Consider the following 14,413-nt stretch of genomic DNA (forward strand, 5'->3'; position numbering starts at 1 on the left):
CTCCCCCCAAGAATCCATAGCCAGATCCCCCCCCCCCACCACCACCAGGCAGCCCCCTCCGTGCAGAAATAGTTAAAAAAAAGTGCACAAGCAAGCAGCCACACTCACCTACCTCGGTCCTGCGACGATCCTGAAGCCTGATCCTCCGATCACCGCTCTGCAGCCAGCCGCATATTGCCGGTAACCCGGGTCCCGGCTTGATGACGTCATCAAGCCGGGACCCGGGTTTCCGGCAATATGCGGCTGACTTCAGAGCGGTGATCGGAGGATCAGGCTTCAGGATCGTCGCAGGACCGAGGTAGGTGAGTGTGGCTGCTTGCTTGTGCATTTTTATTAACTATTTGTGCGCCGAGAGGGACAGATGAAGGATCGCTGCAGTTCACTACTGCAGCGATCGTTCATGGGAGGGGGGTGGACTAATTGGCCAAAAGGGAACATGTTCCCTTCCACCAATTAGTAATGCAGCTGACAGTGCCGGAGGGTGCACTCTGCAGCGCACCCGACCGTGCACAGCAGGGCTGCAAGGAGGTCAGTATATCTACGTCGCTGTGGCTTGGAGGGTGCCACAGCTGACGTAGATATACTGTAGCAGTGGGGAAAGTGGTTAAAATGCTAATTTCTACTGCTTCAAGAAGAGAACGTGTGCTAACCCACCAACACTCACTCAACGCTGAATTGTCAGTTTTCAGACCAGTGCTTCCACAATAATGAATTGTTGAGTTTTGGACCAATGATAGCTCATCGATGAATTACTATTTTTATTTTACTAATGCTTAGTGATTGATGAATTATCAGCTTTCAGACCAGTGCTCACTCAACGATGAATCATTAGTTCTCTGCCCAAGGCTCACTAAATGATGAATTATCTGTTTTTAGACTGATTTCACAGTGACCTATCAGTTTTTAAATGGAGTTTGTCTTGGAAAGTTTCCAGGACAAAGCAGGAAGTAAAATTTCACACATCCTTTACAACTCCTACATTGCCTTCCCTTTTTCTGGGTTCAGCCTCTTGATTACACAGACCATGAAAAAAAAACCTGACGGGATACTAGAGATCATTCACAATCACTACCTAATGCTAGGAAGACAAGAAAGTAATCGCAGTGCAACATAAAAGTGGACCAAGAGCAGTTATAAGAATATCGAATAATATAGCTTGTTAAAATATTAGCTTGCTATAGGTGTGATTTAGTAGAAACTGTGGGCCAGATTCATCAATGCACTAGTAAAAATGCCCCCCCCCCCAATGGACGCACAGATGCGCCCTTCTCGCCCATCCCGCACCGCTCTCCGAAGTATATGCACACAGGGAGACGTTGCTTGCTTGGCAGTTGGAAAAAGCTGTTATTTCCCACAATGCAAGGAGGTTCACAGACAGCAAACGGTCGTGTCTGGAAGCAGCGACACAGGAGGACACAGAGACACAGGGGTTTTAAATATATGGGATAACCGACAGTTTTTTTTCTTGAACTGTTCTAACCAGCAGAGGAACTGTTCTGAATAAAAAATAAGAAACTTCTCAAATCCTACATAAAAGCGGCAGTTTAGCGTGGATTTCTAGAGCTGCACTACAGTTAAGAAAAGTGCATATCCATCCCTAAACGGTTGCAGATTAAGAAGCGTTTAATAGCAGTTCGACAGATTGTGCAGCAGCACAGGCTAGGCACAGTGATGTGGCGACCGGTTCGCCGGGCGAACATCCCTGGGGGGTTTACTACTTCCGGGTCGCTTTGACCCGGAGTAGTACGCCTGCGCTGCCCGGCGGAGCGCGTCCTAGATCGCGCTCCTGTTGCCGGGCACTCTCTGCGCATGAGCGTGACGTCGTTCATGACACCACGCACATGCGCAGAAAGTGCCCGGAAACAGGAGCGCGATCTAGGACGCGCTCCGCCGGGCAGCGCAGGCGTACTACTCCAGGTCGGAGCAACCCGGAAGTAGTAAACCCCCCCAGGAATTCAGAGATGTTCACCCGCGAACGGTTCGGGAACCGTTCGCCACATCTCTAGCTAGGCATGATTTGTGAAGGGCTCCTCCCCCTGCTGCCAGATGTCCTGTGAAGCAGTTTTGTGTTTAACCCTTCCAGTGCTGGGCATTGATGCAATACAACAGATTTATTGGTTACCTCAGCAACAACAATTTCCCTCACACACTGCACTGTCTGAGAGACCTTCCCAGTTCCTTCTATTCCCAACAGTTTAAGAAGGAATCTTCACTATTTAGTGATTTCTTAGGATGTCTGAGACAGTTCTGCCCGGATTTCTAAAAACCTACCAATATATTTTGTCTCAGACACTCTTGATAAATGTCTCTTTTATAGGGGTACTTAAAGAGGAACTCCAGTGTAAATAAGGTAATGAAAAAAAGTGCTTAATTTTTACAATAATTATTTTATAAAAGATTTGATCAATAATTACCCATTGTAAAATCATTCCTCTCCCTGATTTACATTCTGACATTTATCACATGGCGACATTTTTACTGCTAACAGGTGATGTCTGTGGAAGGATATGATGAATTTTTGACAGTTAGAAACAGCTTATTTCCCACAATGCAACAAGGTTCTCACAGTGTGATGTCAGCACCCTGGTTCTGACATAACACTGTGGGAGGGGTTTCTCATGGGAAAGGTGGTATCAGCTACTGACTGGGATAAAGTTCAATCCTTGGTTACAGTTCCTCAAAGTCTCAAAAGAAAGCAGTTTAACTTACCTGGGGCTTCTTGCAGCCCCCCGCAGTTATCCTGTGCCTGTGCTGTCCTTCCGCAATCCTCCATCAAGCAGTGATGACCCCCCTAAAGCTGGCCTGTTTTGGCCAGTCTGAGGCTACTGCGCATGTGAGACCCAAGCCGCTCACACCTTGATCAAGCTCCCATTGCGCAGTAGCAATTTTCCCTGTACTTTGCATACCATGCATGGGGACGCAATGAGGAGGCACATGGCTGGCCTCAGCGCTGGCTGTGCCCATTTTTTATTTAAACTACTGAGCTATACTTACCTCTGCATGGACTTTACTTTACCTTAATAAAAACTGTCTGCAGAAGGGTTTTAACAGCTGTATTATAGTGTATCTGAAGAATCTGCTGTGTGTCTTGATGCAGTGCAAGCACCTACAGATACCTAAACACACACTTCGTGTGCCCAATACAATGCAATGAATTGTGGGCTACTGACATCAGGAGGCTTTTCAGGTGGAGCTGTTGTCAGACCTGCTCTATTTGAATATCCCCTCCATGATAGCGTTTGGCAGTATGAGACGCTGACCAATAGGCATGTGACTAGGCATTGGAAAGGGCTCTGAATTCCAGATTTTAGTTTTCTTGTAAAAGTTAGTTTTTCATATTTTTGCAGACATAATTTATTTTCAATAAATATTTTTTAAATACGGTAAGTGATAATTCCTTTGGAGACAATATTGCAGATGATGAATGAGTTGCTAGTTTGAACTTGAATACAAATTTAAGGCGTACCTGATGTGACATGTGACATGATGAGATAAACATAAACACATATAGTACTATCCCCACTAAGAAACTACCAGAAGTCCCTTTCTGTTTTAAAGTACAGCAAGAGTTGAGTTGTTATCTATGAAAAAGTGGTTTTTGACAGCTTGTCAAATTTAGCCCAGTTTCCTGAACAGTGGATAGAAGCCAAAACAGAGCAACATCAGTGAGATAAGGATTCTAATGAAGTTTTACTGCAGGAAAGATCAAATGGTTATGTGGATTCTAAACAGCAACAGTGATAGCCAGAGGCAGTCTTAAAAATAAAAGTTATAAAACTGAAAACAAAAATATTTTCCATACTACTTTACTTATGTTCTATTTATCATATATGTAAATCAGCACAGGTCCCATCAGGCATAGGATGACTCAACATGCTACTGTTCTGTCATGTGATATCTTCAGGTATTACAAACGCATGCTCATCATCACCAAATATAGGAGTTAAGGCTGATCAGCCAAAAAAAAAAAAAACCCACGTTATAAAGTGGTGCATAAAAGCTTGAGCAATTCCAGAATGGTAGAGTGATAATCCAAGGCTCCAAACAGTGTATTAATCTTCCAGTATGGACTAAGTAAATTGCGCATGTGTTGGCCAAAACAGGGGATGATGTTAAAAGGGGGCGTCTCCTTCCCCCAGCTAAACAAAGCAGAGTGTGGATTCTAAACAGCAACAGTGACAGCCAGAGGCAGTCTTAAAAATAAAAGTTATAAAACTGAAAACAAAAATATTTTCCATACTACTTTACTTATGTTCTATTTATCATATATGTAAATCAGCACAGGTCCCATCAGGCATGGGATGACTCAACATGCTTGTAACGCTCTTACCTGCTAATGGTTCCAGCAAGGGCTCAGGCAGCACTGGGCTGCTGCAGAAAGCTTCCGATTTCTGCAGCGGCATCCCCAGCACCCCTGCGGCTGTGACTCAGCATGTACGTTCTTCCAGCCTCTCCAGGGGGAAGTGCCTCTCCCAGAGCAGTTCTTATAGGTTGAAGAGGCGGGTCTAGTGGGTGTCAGCTGACACACTGGTCAGCTGACTCTTTTCTGCTGGAACCTTTGCTGATTGACCAGTTCCTTTTCTGGGCTGGTCTGTAATCTTTTCCACCTGTATATAACCTCTGTTTATTCAGTTGCTGATCCCCCTTTGCAATCAGTAGCTGATACCCCTTTTCCCTCAATACAAATTTACCTTTTCTCGAATAGATCATCTTGGGGGGACTGTATGGATGATATTGTGGTGAAATCCCTCCCACAGTGTGAGGTCATGACCATGGTCCTGACAGTTTGCTGTCTGTGAACCCCATTGCATTGTGGGAAATAACAGCTGTTTCCAGCTGCCAAGCAAGCAATATAGCCCTCTGTGCATAGAACTCTCAGTAACGAACATTCCGTACAGATTGCATGGCAGAACTAAAGATGTCACCTCCTGCGATACATTTCAGAATGTAAATCAGGGAGAGTAAAGGTTTTACAATGGGCAAACACTGACTAAATAATCTATAAATGAATATTTTAAACTAAAAGCGATGTTATTCATAATGTTATTTTTCACTACAGATCCTCTTTAAACTTGCAAATAAAGTACAATTTAAGAAGCAGAATCATCACTTGTGTTTACATTTGCACTTTTTGATATTCCTCTAATTAAAATATCTTTTTGATATTCCTCTAATTAAAATATCTTGTTTGCCGCTACCAATCCTCAGTCTCAAGCCATTACAATGGCTTGAGACTGAGGATTGGTAGCGGCAAACACAGGATGATTGAGCAAGACAGGTGCAGAGAAGCCTGAAACAAAACTGTAGCTCTGAGCAACCAGTCAAGAAACAGAGATTGTGATTGGTTGATAGGGGTAACTGCACCCCCTTTATTTGATCCAGTCTCCACAAATCAGTCCCACAGTATGCCCAAAAGCTGGTAAACTAAAGGATTTCTGCCTAAAACAGTATCCCTTTAAGACTGAGACCTGCATGCATATTTCAGAGGAAAAACAAAGTTTGCCCACGGTCATCTATGGGCTGAGAAGGACGCCCAGTGCCAAACGAATAGCCAGAATGTGGTATATTTTCCTCAGTTTCACATTATGAACGAGTGTAAATAAGTCACTGGTTTGAATTTAGCATCTGCAGTGAGACATGTTCCAGCACCTTATGTGCCATTCACAAAATGTTGATAGACTGCTAGGTCTGAAAGATGTTTGATGTGAAAACACAAGGGATCATTTGGAAATTCCTCAAGCTAACAAACAGGCAGCCGGTGACAGGACTACTGATATTCATCATTTCACTTCACAGCTTTGATGAAATCTCCTATGAGTTGAACTCCTTTTGGAAGGCAGGCTAGCAGCTAGCTCCATGTGAAGGACACACTTCTCTACTCCACAACACCAACACCTATCTGCTCCTGCTACAGCTATGGGCAAAGAGCTCTGCCATGCACTGGCACACAAGCCTATCTGTTCCTGCTACACCTAGAAGCAAGGGGCTCTGCCATGTACTGGCACACAAGCCTATCTGCTCCTGCTACAGCTATGGGCAATGAGCTCTGCCATGCACTGGCACCCAAGCCTATCGGCTCCAGCTACAGCTATAGGCAAGGAGCTCTGCCATGCATTGGCACATGAGCCTATCTGCTCCTGCTACAGCTATAGGCAAGGAGCTCTGCCATGCACTGGCACATAAGCCTATCTGCTCCTGCTATAGGCAAGGCGCTCTGCCATGCACTGGCACATGAGCCTATCTGCTCCTGCTACAGCTATAGGCAAGGAGCTCTGCCATGCACTGGCACACGAGCCTATCTGCTCCAGCTACAGCTATAGGCAAGAAGCTCTGCCATGCACTGGCACACAAGCCTATCTGCTCCAGCTACAGCTATAGGCAAGGAGCTCTGCCATGCATTGGCACATGAGCCTATCTGCTCCTGCTACAGCTATAGGCAAGGAGCTCTGCCATGCACTGGCACATAAGCCTATCTGCTCCTGCTATAGGCAAGGCGCTCTGCCATGCACTGGCAAAGGAGCCTATCTGCTCCTGCTACAGCTATAGGCAAGGAGCTCTGCCATGCACTGGCACACGAGCCTATCTGCTCCAGCTACAGCTATAGGCAAGGAGCTCTGCCATGCACTGGCACACAAGCCTATCTGCTCCTGCTACAGCTATGGGCAAGGAGCTCTGCCATGCACTGGCACACGAGCCTATCTGCTCCAGCTACAGCTATAGGCAAGGAGCTCTGCCATGCACTGGCACACAAGCCTATCCGCTCCTGCTACTGCTATAGGCAAGGAGCTCCGCCATGCACTGGCACACAAGCCTATCCACTTCTGCTACAGCTATAGGCAAGGAGCTCTGCCATGCACTGGCACACAAGCCTATCTGCTCCAGCTACAGCTATAGGCAAGGAGCTCTGCCATGCACTGGCACACAAGCCTATCCGCTCCTGCTACTGCTATAGGAAAGGAGCTCTGCCATGCACTGGCACATGAGCCTATCTTCTCCTGCTACAGCTATAGGCAAGGAGCTCTGCCATGCACTGGCACACAAGCCTATCTGTTCCTGCTACAGCTATAGGCAAGGAGCTCTGCCATGCACTGGCACATGAGCCTATCTGCTCCTGCTACAGCTATAGGCAAGGAGCTCCGCCATACACTGGCACACAAGCCTATCTGCTCCAGCTACAGCTATAGGCAAGGAGCTCTGCCATGCACTGGCACACAAGCCTATCCGCTCCTGCTACTGCTATGGGCAAGGAGCTCTGCCATGCACTGGCACATGAGCCTATCTGCTCCTGCTACAGGTATAGGCAAGGAGCTCTGCCATGCACTGGCACATAAGCCTATCTGCTCCTGCTACAGCTATAGGCAAGGAGCTCTGCCATGCACTGGCACATGAGCCTATCCGCTCCTGCTACACATATAGGCAAGGAGCTCTGCCATGCACTGGCACACGAACCTATCGGCTCCAGCTACAGCTATAGGCAAGGAGCTCTGCCATGCACTGGCACACAAGCCTATCTGTTCCTGCTACAGCTATAGGCAAGGAGCTCTGCCATGCACTGGCACACAAGCCTATCTGCTCCAGCTACAGCTATAGGCAAGGAGCTCTGCCATGCACTGGCACACAAGCCTATCTGCTCCTGCTACTGCTATGGGCAAGGAGCTCTGCCATGCACTGGCACACGAGCCTATATGCTCCTCCTACAGCTATGGGAAAGGAGCTCTGCCATGCACTGGCACATGAGCCTATCTGTTCCTGCTACAGCTATATGCAAGGAGCTCTGCCATGCACTGGCACATGAGCCTATCTGCTCCTGCTACAGCTATAGGCAAGGAGCTCTGCCATGCACTGGCACACAAACCTATCTGCTCCTGCTACAGCTATAGGCAAGGAGCTCCGCCATGCACTGGCACACAAGCCTATCTGCTCCAGCCACAGCTATAGGCAACAAGCGCTGCCATGCACTGGCACACAAGCCTATCCGCTCCTGCTACTGCTATGGGCAAGGAGCTCTGCCATGCACTGGCACATGAGCCTATCTGCTCCTCCTACAGCTATAGGCAAGGAGCTCTGCCATGCACTGGCACATGAGCCTATCCGCTCCTGCTACACATATAGGCAAGGAGCTCTGCCATGCACTGGCACCCGAACCTATCTGCTCCTGCTACAGCTATAGGCAAGGAGCTCTGCCATGCAATGGCACACGAGCCTATCTGTTCCTGCTACAGCTATAGCAAGGAGCTCTGCCATGCACTGGCACATAAGTCTATCTGCTCCTGCTACAGCTATGGGCAAGGAGCTCTGCCATGCACTGGCACACAAGCCTATCTGTTCCTGCTACAGCTATAGGCAAGGAGCTCTGCCATGCACTGGCACATAAGTCTATCTGCTCCTGCTACTGCTATGGGCAAGGAGCTCTGCCATGCACCGGCACACAAGCCTATATGCTCCTCCTACAACTATAGACAAGGAGCTCTGCCATGCACTGGCACACAAGCCTACATGCTCTTCCTACAGCTATAGACAAGGAGCTCTGCCATGCACTGGCACATGAGCCTATCTGCTCCTGCAACAGCTATAGGCAAGGAGCTCCGCCATACACTGGCACATGAGCCTATCTGCTCCTGCTACAGCTATGGGCAAGGAGCTCTGCCATGCACTGGCACACAAGCCTATCTGTTCCTGCTACAGCTATAGGCAAGGAGCTCTGCCATGCACTGGCACATAAGTCTATAGTCTATCTGCTCCTGCTACTGCTATGGGCAAGGAGCTCTGCCATGCACCGGCACACAAGCCTATATGCTCCGCCTACAGCTATAGACAAGGAGCTCTGCCATGCTCTGGCACACAAGCCTACATGCTCTTCCTACAGCTATAGACAAGGAGCTCTGCCATGCACTGGCACATGAGCCTATCTGCTCCTGCTACAGCTATGGGCAAGGAGCTCTGCCATGCACTGGCACATGAGCCTATCCGCTCCTGCTACACATATAGGCAAGGAGCTCTGCCATGCACTGGCACACGAACCTATCTGCTCCAGCTACAGCTATAGGCAAGGAGCTCTGCCATGCACTGGCACACAAGCCTATCCGCTCCTGCTACTGCTATGGGCAAGGAGCTCTGCCATGCACTGGCACACGAGCCTATATGCTCCTCCTACAGCTATAGGAAAGGAGCTCTGCCATGCACTGGCACATGAGCTTATCTGTTCCTGCTACAGCTATATGCAAGGAGCTCTGCCATGCACTGGCACATGAGCCTATCTGCTCCTGCTACAGCTATAGGCAAGGAGCTCTGCCATGCACTGGCACACAAACCTATCTGCTCCTGCTACAGCTATAGGCAGGTAGCTCCGCCATGCACTGGCACACAAGCCTATCTGCTCCAGCCACAGCTATAGGCAACAAGCGCTGCCATGCACTGGCACACAAGCCTATCCACTCCTGCTACTGCTATGGGCAAGGAGCTCTGCCATGCACTGGCACACGAGCCTATATACTCCTCCTACAGCTATAGGCAAGGAGCTCTGCCATGCACTGGCACATGAGCCTATCTGCTCCTGCTACAGCTATAGGCAAGGAGCTCTGCCATGCACTGGCACATGAGCCTATCCGCTCCTGCTACACATACAGGCAAGGAGCTCTGCCATGCACTGGCACCCGAACCTATCTGCTCCTGCTACAGCTATAGGCAAGGAGCTCTGCCATGCACTGGCACATAAGTCTATCTGCTCCTGCTACAGCTATGGGCAAGGAGCTCTGCCATGCACTGGCACACAAGCCTATCTGTTCCTGCTACAGCTATAGGCAAGGAGCTCTGCCATGCACTGGCACATGAGCCTATCTGTTCCTGCTACAGCTATAGGCAAGGAGCTCTGCCATGCACTGGCACATAAGTCTATCTGCTCCTGCTACTGCTATGGGCAAGGAGCTCTGCCATGCACCGGCACACAAGCCTACATGCTCTTCCTACAGCTATAGACAAGGAGCTCTGCCATGCACTGGCACATGAGCCTATCCGTTCCTGCTACTGCTATGGGCAAGGAGCTCTGCCATGCACTGGCACACAAGCCTACATGCTCTTCCTACAGCTATAGACAAGGAGCTCTGCCATGCACTGGCACATGAGCCTATCTGCTCCTGCAACAGCTATAGGCAAGGAGCTCCGCCATACACTGGCACATGAGCCTATCTGCTCCTGCTACAGCTATAGGCAAGGAGCTCTGCCATGCATTAGCACACAAGCCTATCTGCTCCTGCTACAGCTATAGGCAAGGAGCTCTGCCATGCACTGGCACATGAGCCTACCTGCTCCTGCTACAGCTATGGGCAAGGAGCTCCGCCATGCACTGGCACACGAGCCTATCTGCTCCTGCTACAGCTATAGGCAAGGAGCTCTGCCATGCACTGGCACACGAGTCTATCTGCTCCTGCTACAGCTATAGGCAACAAGCTCTGCCATGCATTGGCACATGAGCCTATCTGCTCCTGCTACAGCTATAGGCAAGGAGCTCCGCCATGCAATGGCACACAAACCTATCTGCTCCAGCTATAGGCAGCAAGCTCTGCCATGCACTGGCACATAAGCCTATCTGCTCCTGCTACAGCTATAGGCAAGGAGCTCTGCCATACACTGGCACATGAGCCTACCTGCTCCTGCTACAGCTATGGGCAAGGAGCTCCGCCATGCATTGGCACACAAGCCTATCTGCTTCTGCTACAGCTATAGGCAAGGAGCTCTGCTATGCACTGGCACACGAGCCTATCTGCTCCTCCTACAGCTATAGGCAAGGAGCTCTGCCATGCACTGGCACACAAGCCTATCTGCTCCTCCTACAGCTATAGGCAAGGAGCTCTGCCATGCACTGGCACACAAACCTATCTGCTCCAGCTACAGCTATAGGCAACAAGCTCTGCCATGCATTGGCACATGAGCCTATCTGCTTCTGCTACAGCTATAGGCAAGGAGCTCCGCCATGCACTGGCACACAAGCCTATCTGCACCTGCTACAGCTAGGGGCAAGGAGCTCTGCCATACACTGGCACAAGAGCCTATCTGCTCCTGCTACAGCTATGGGCAAGGAGCTCTGCCATGCAGCGGCACACAAACCTATCCGCTCCTGCTACAGCTATAGGCAAGGAACTCTGAGATGCACTGGCACATAAGCCTATCTGCTGCTGCTACAGCTATGGGCAAGGAGCTCTGCCATGCACCGGCACACAAGCCTATCCGCTCCTGCTACAGCTATAGGCAAGGAGCTCTGCCATGCATCGGCACACAAGCCTATCCGCTCCTGCTACAGGCAAGGAGCTCTGCCATGCACTGGCACACAAACCTATCTGCTCCTGCTACAGCTATAGACAAGGAGCTCTGCCGTGCACCGGCACACAAGCCTATCTTCCCCTGCTACAGCTATAGGCAAGGAGCTCTGCCATGCATCGGCACACAAGCCTATTCGCTCCTGCTACACCTATAGGCAAGGAGCTCTGCCATGCATTGGTACATGAGCCTATCTGCTCCTGCTACAGCTATAGGCAAGGAGCTCTGCCATGCACTGGCACACAAGCCTATCTTCCCCTGCTACAGCTATAGGCAAGGAGCTCTGCCATGCACCGGCACACAAGCCTATCCGCTCCTGCTACACCTATAGGCAAGGAGCTCTGCCATGCATTGGTACATGAGCCTATCTGCTCCTGCTACAGCTATAGGCAAGGAGCTCTGCCATGCACTGGCACACAAGCCTATCTTCCCCTGCTACAGCTATAGGCAAGGAGCTCTGCCATGCACTGGCACACAAGCCTATCTTCCCCTGCTACAGCTATAGGCAAGGAGCTCTGCCATGCACTGGCACACAAGCCTATCTTCCCCTGCTACAGCTATAGGCAAGGAGCTCTGCCATGCACCGGCACACAAGCCTATCCGCTCCTGCTACACCTACAGGCAAGGAGCTCTGCCATGCACTGGCACACAAGCCTATCTTCCCCTGCTACAGCTATAGGCAAGGAGCCCTGCCATGCACCGGCACACAAGCCTATCCGCTCCTGCTACACCTATAGGCAAGGAGCTCTGCCATGCACTGACACACCAGTAACACACACAGCATATACAGTAGAGGATCCCAAAGCCTACTCATATATCATTTCATTTCCCAGCTTTGATTGCATTTCCTCCAACACCTATCTGCTCCTGCTAGAGATATAGGCAAGAAACTGTGCCATGCACTGGCACATGAATAAAGGTATCCACTAATAATACAATTTTGATTGTACAATCTTACTACTTGTGTGTAGCAGAAGGGTAAACTGAGTGAATATACTTTGTATAGATAATTTAGGTAGTTCCTCCTATCACATAGAAATGGTAAGATTGTACAATTAAGATTGTATCATTAGTGGGCACCTTAACACACAGCATATACAGTCTAGAAACTCAACTTATAAAAAAAATGAATTACTGCAGGTTCAAATTGGCTGCAGCCCTAAACTTTAAAATAATATGTTTGCACATAAACAACAAAAATACAAAACTGCCAATGGATCTGTCACAGTGTATAAACTCCCTGCATTGCTGGAAAAGAACTCAGCTAAGTTACTTACATTTTTATTTTGTACGGACACATTTTTCTGCAGTGACATATCTTGACAACTCACCTTCCTCAGAACTTTCTCCCACGTCTATTCCACATAAATCTATATGTATCTGCTAAAGAGGAAAAACAATGTCCAGAAAGTGCACAGATAAAGTGGGGCAATGGGGGGGGTTCAGTTCTTCACGAGCTCTTGGGATCCACCAGGATTTGGCTGGGAGCAGAGGGCACCATTATCATGACAGCGGGAGACCTGCACAGTTCCTGGATACAGCTGAAAGCTGCCTGCCCGTTGCACCAGTCAAGCAGCTGAATGAAAATGCAACAGGTCTCTCGGTGACACAGGAGAAGCCGACAGCTGCCGGTTGGCACCACCTACTGGATGTCTTAGTGAAGTACAGGGAGGCACAGCTTTAGGGTTCCCTGTGGAAAAGCAGCTGTGAGCAGACAGACATGCTCCTGTAATACAGTAGCTGAAGCCAAAATAAAAAGGCAGGGTTCCTGGTAGCTCTTAGACTTTAAGAGGCCCAGGGGCAACCTGATCTGACGGATTTCCATCTCAGCTTCTTTACATTTTTCCATTTTAACCTCCAGCTGACAAAAAGGGACAAAGAAAAATGATTTGCAGGTAATTTGCAGCACAGCAGGATTGCTTTATGCTCGGGCACAGTGATGGCTGCCTCACAACTTTGTGAGATGGGGAAGAGAGACAACTATCAATGTAAAAATATTAAGGTAAAAACACATTTCTTGCCACGTTCTTACATGTAAAATCCATGACCAAATCTCATATTCACAGCCAGAAATGATTATATAATGTTCATAAAAAAATAAGAAATATAATGCACAAATATAATTCATATAGACATAAAACTGCTTTTATCACAACTGTGAACAAATGATGTAATTATCTATAGATAGGATATAGTTTAGTAACAAAAAAAAATACTAGTTAAAGTGAACCTGGGCCGAGTAAAAGTATTTACTTGCCAATTCATCAAAGGCTGTGCGAGAAAAAAAAAAGTCGGAAAATACCGTATTCAATATTTTAGACTTTTTCTTTTTTGCTAATTCATCAATATTTTCGCAGGTGCGGTAGAAGTTCACTAATTTACCGAAATATTATGGTTCAATGCACAAAAACCTGTTCGGTAACAGCAGAGCAGTGTGGAGTTATCTGTTTTGTTACATGCTGTTCCCTGCAGTGACCCCATTCCTCTAGTAAAAGGCATCCCAGACATCCTTTTAGAATGTACATGTTTGTTATACTGCCTCTGCTCCCTCTGAATCTGTCTATTAGTCTTAACATTTTATTTTGTTGCCACAACTTAGATGAACTTCCGAAAGACATTACACGTGCCATGTTTAGGTGAGTTCCCCACTTGCTCCTACGCTTCTTCAAACAGGAACCTAAAGGGTTAAATGGACAGAACAGTTTCAGGGGAAACCTCTTTTGTTCTGAATCTCTCCTGCGCTGCCTGGGGGGGGGGGGGTAGAAAAGCTCCACCCTCCTGAGAAGGCATTGTGTCCTATCACAGGGACTTGCAGGAGAGACAGGCTGTCCCCTATTGGCTCTCTGCTCCTGTCAATCTTGGGGATATCCACATAGAAGGCATTCGAAGCTGGTTTTCAATAGATAAGAGCTGCTGGTAATTAGCGAACATGTTCCTGGGCTTTACCACATGCTCTGATTTTTATGAATTGACATTTGCTGACATGTGTTGGAGATATTTACTGCACAAGTTGGTCATTTACCTCACTGATTGGTAATTTCAGCTTTTCACGCGGTAACAGGCTTGATGAATTGACAGTTTCTAAAAATGCTCCGAAAAA

General features: G+C 48.2%; 1 protein-coding gene across 4 annotated transcripts in view; it reads right to left on the reverse strand.

Annotated features, from left to right (window-relative positions):
* ADAMTSL3 (ADAMTS like 3) overlaps positions 1-12,863 on the reverse strand; it is a 697,881-nt gene extending 685,018 nt beyond the window's left edge. For all 4 annotated transcript variants that reach the window (XR_011030288.1, XM_068275326.1, XM_068275327.1 and 1 more), the window contains exon 1: positions 12,645-12,863. The gene's annotated coding sequence lies outside the window, so the exon portion shown is untranslated. The remainder of the gene's footprint in view (positions 1-12,644) is intronic.
* Positions 12,864-14,413: the final 1,550 nt, after the last annotated feature.

The sequence above is a fragment of the Hyperolius riggenbachi genome, chromosome 3 (assembly GCF_040937935.1).
Source record: "Hyperolius riggenbachi isolate aHypRig1 chromosome 3, aHypRig1.pri, whole genome shotgun sequence".
NCBI classification, from domain to species: Eukaryota; Metazoa; Chordata; class Amphibia; order Anura; family Hyperoliidae; genus Hyperolius; species Hyperolius riggenbachi.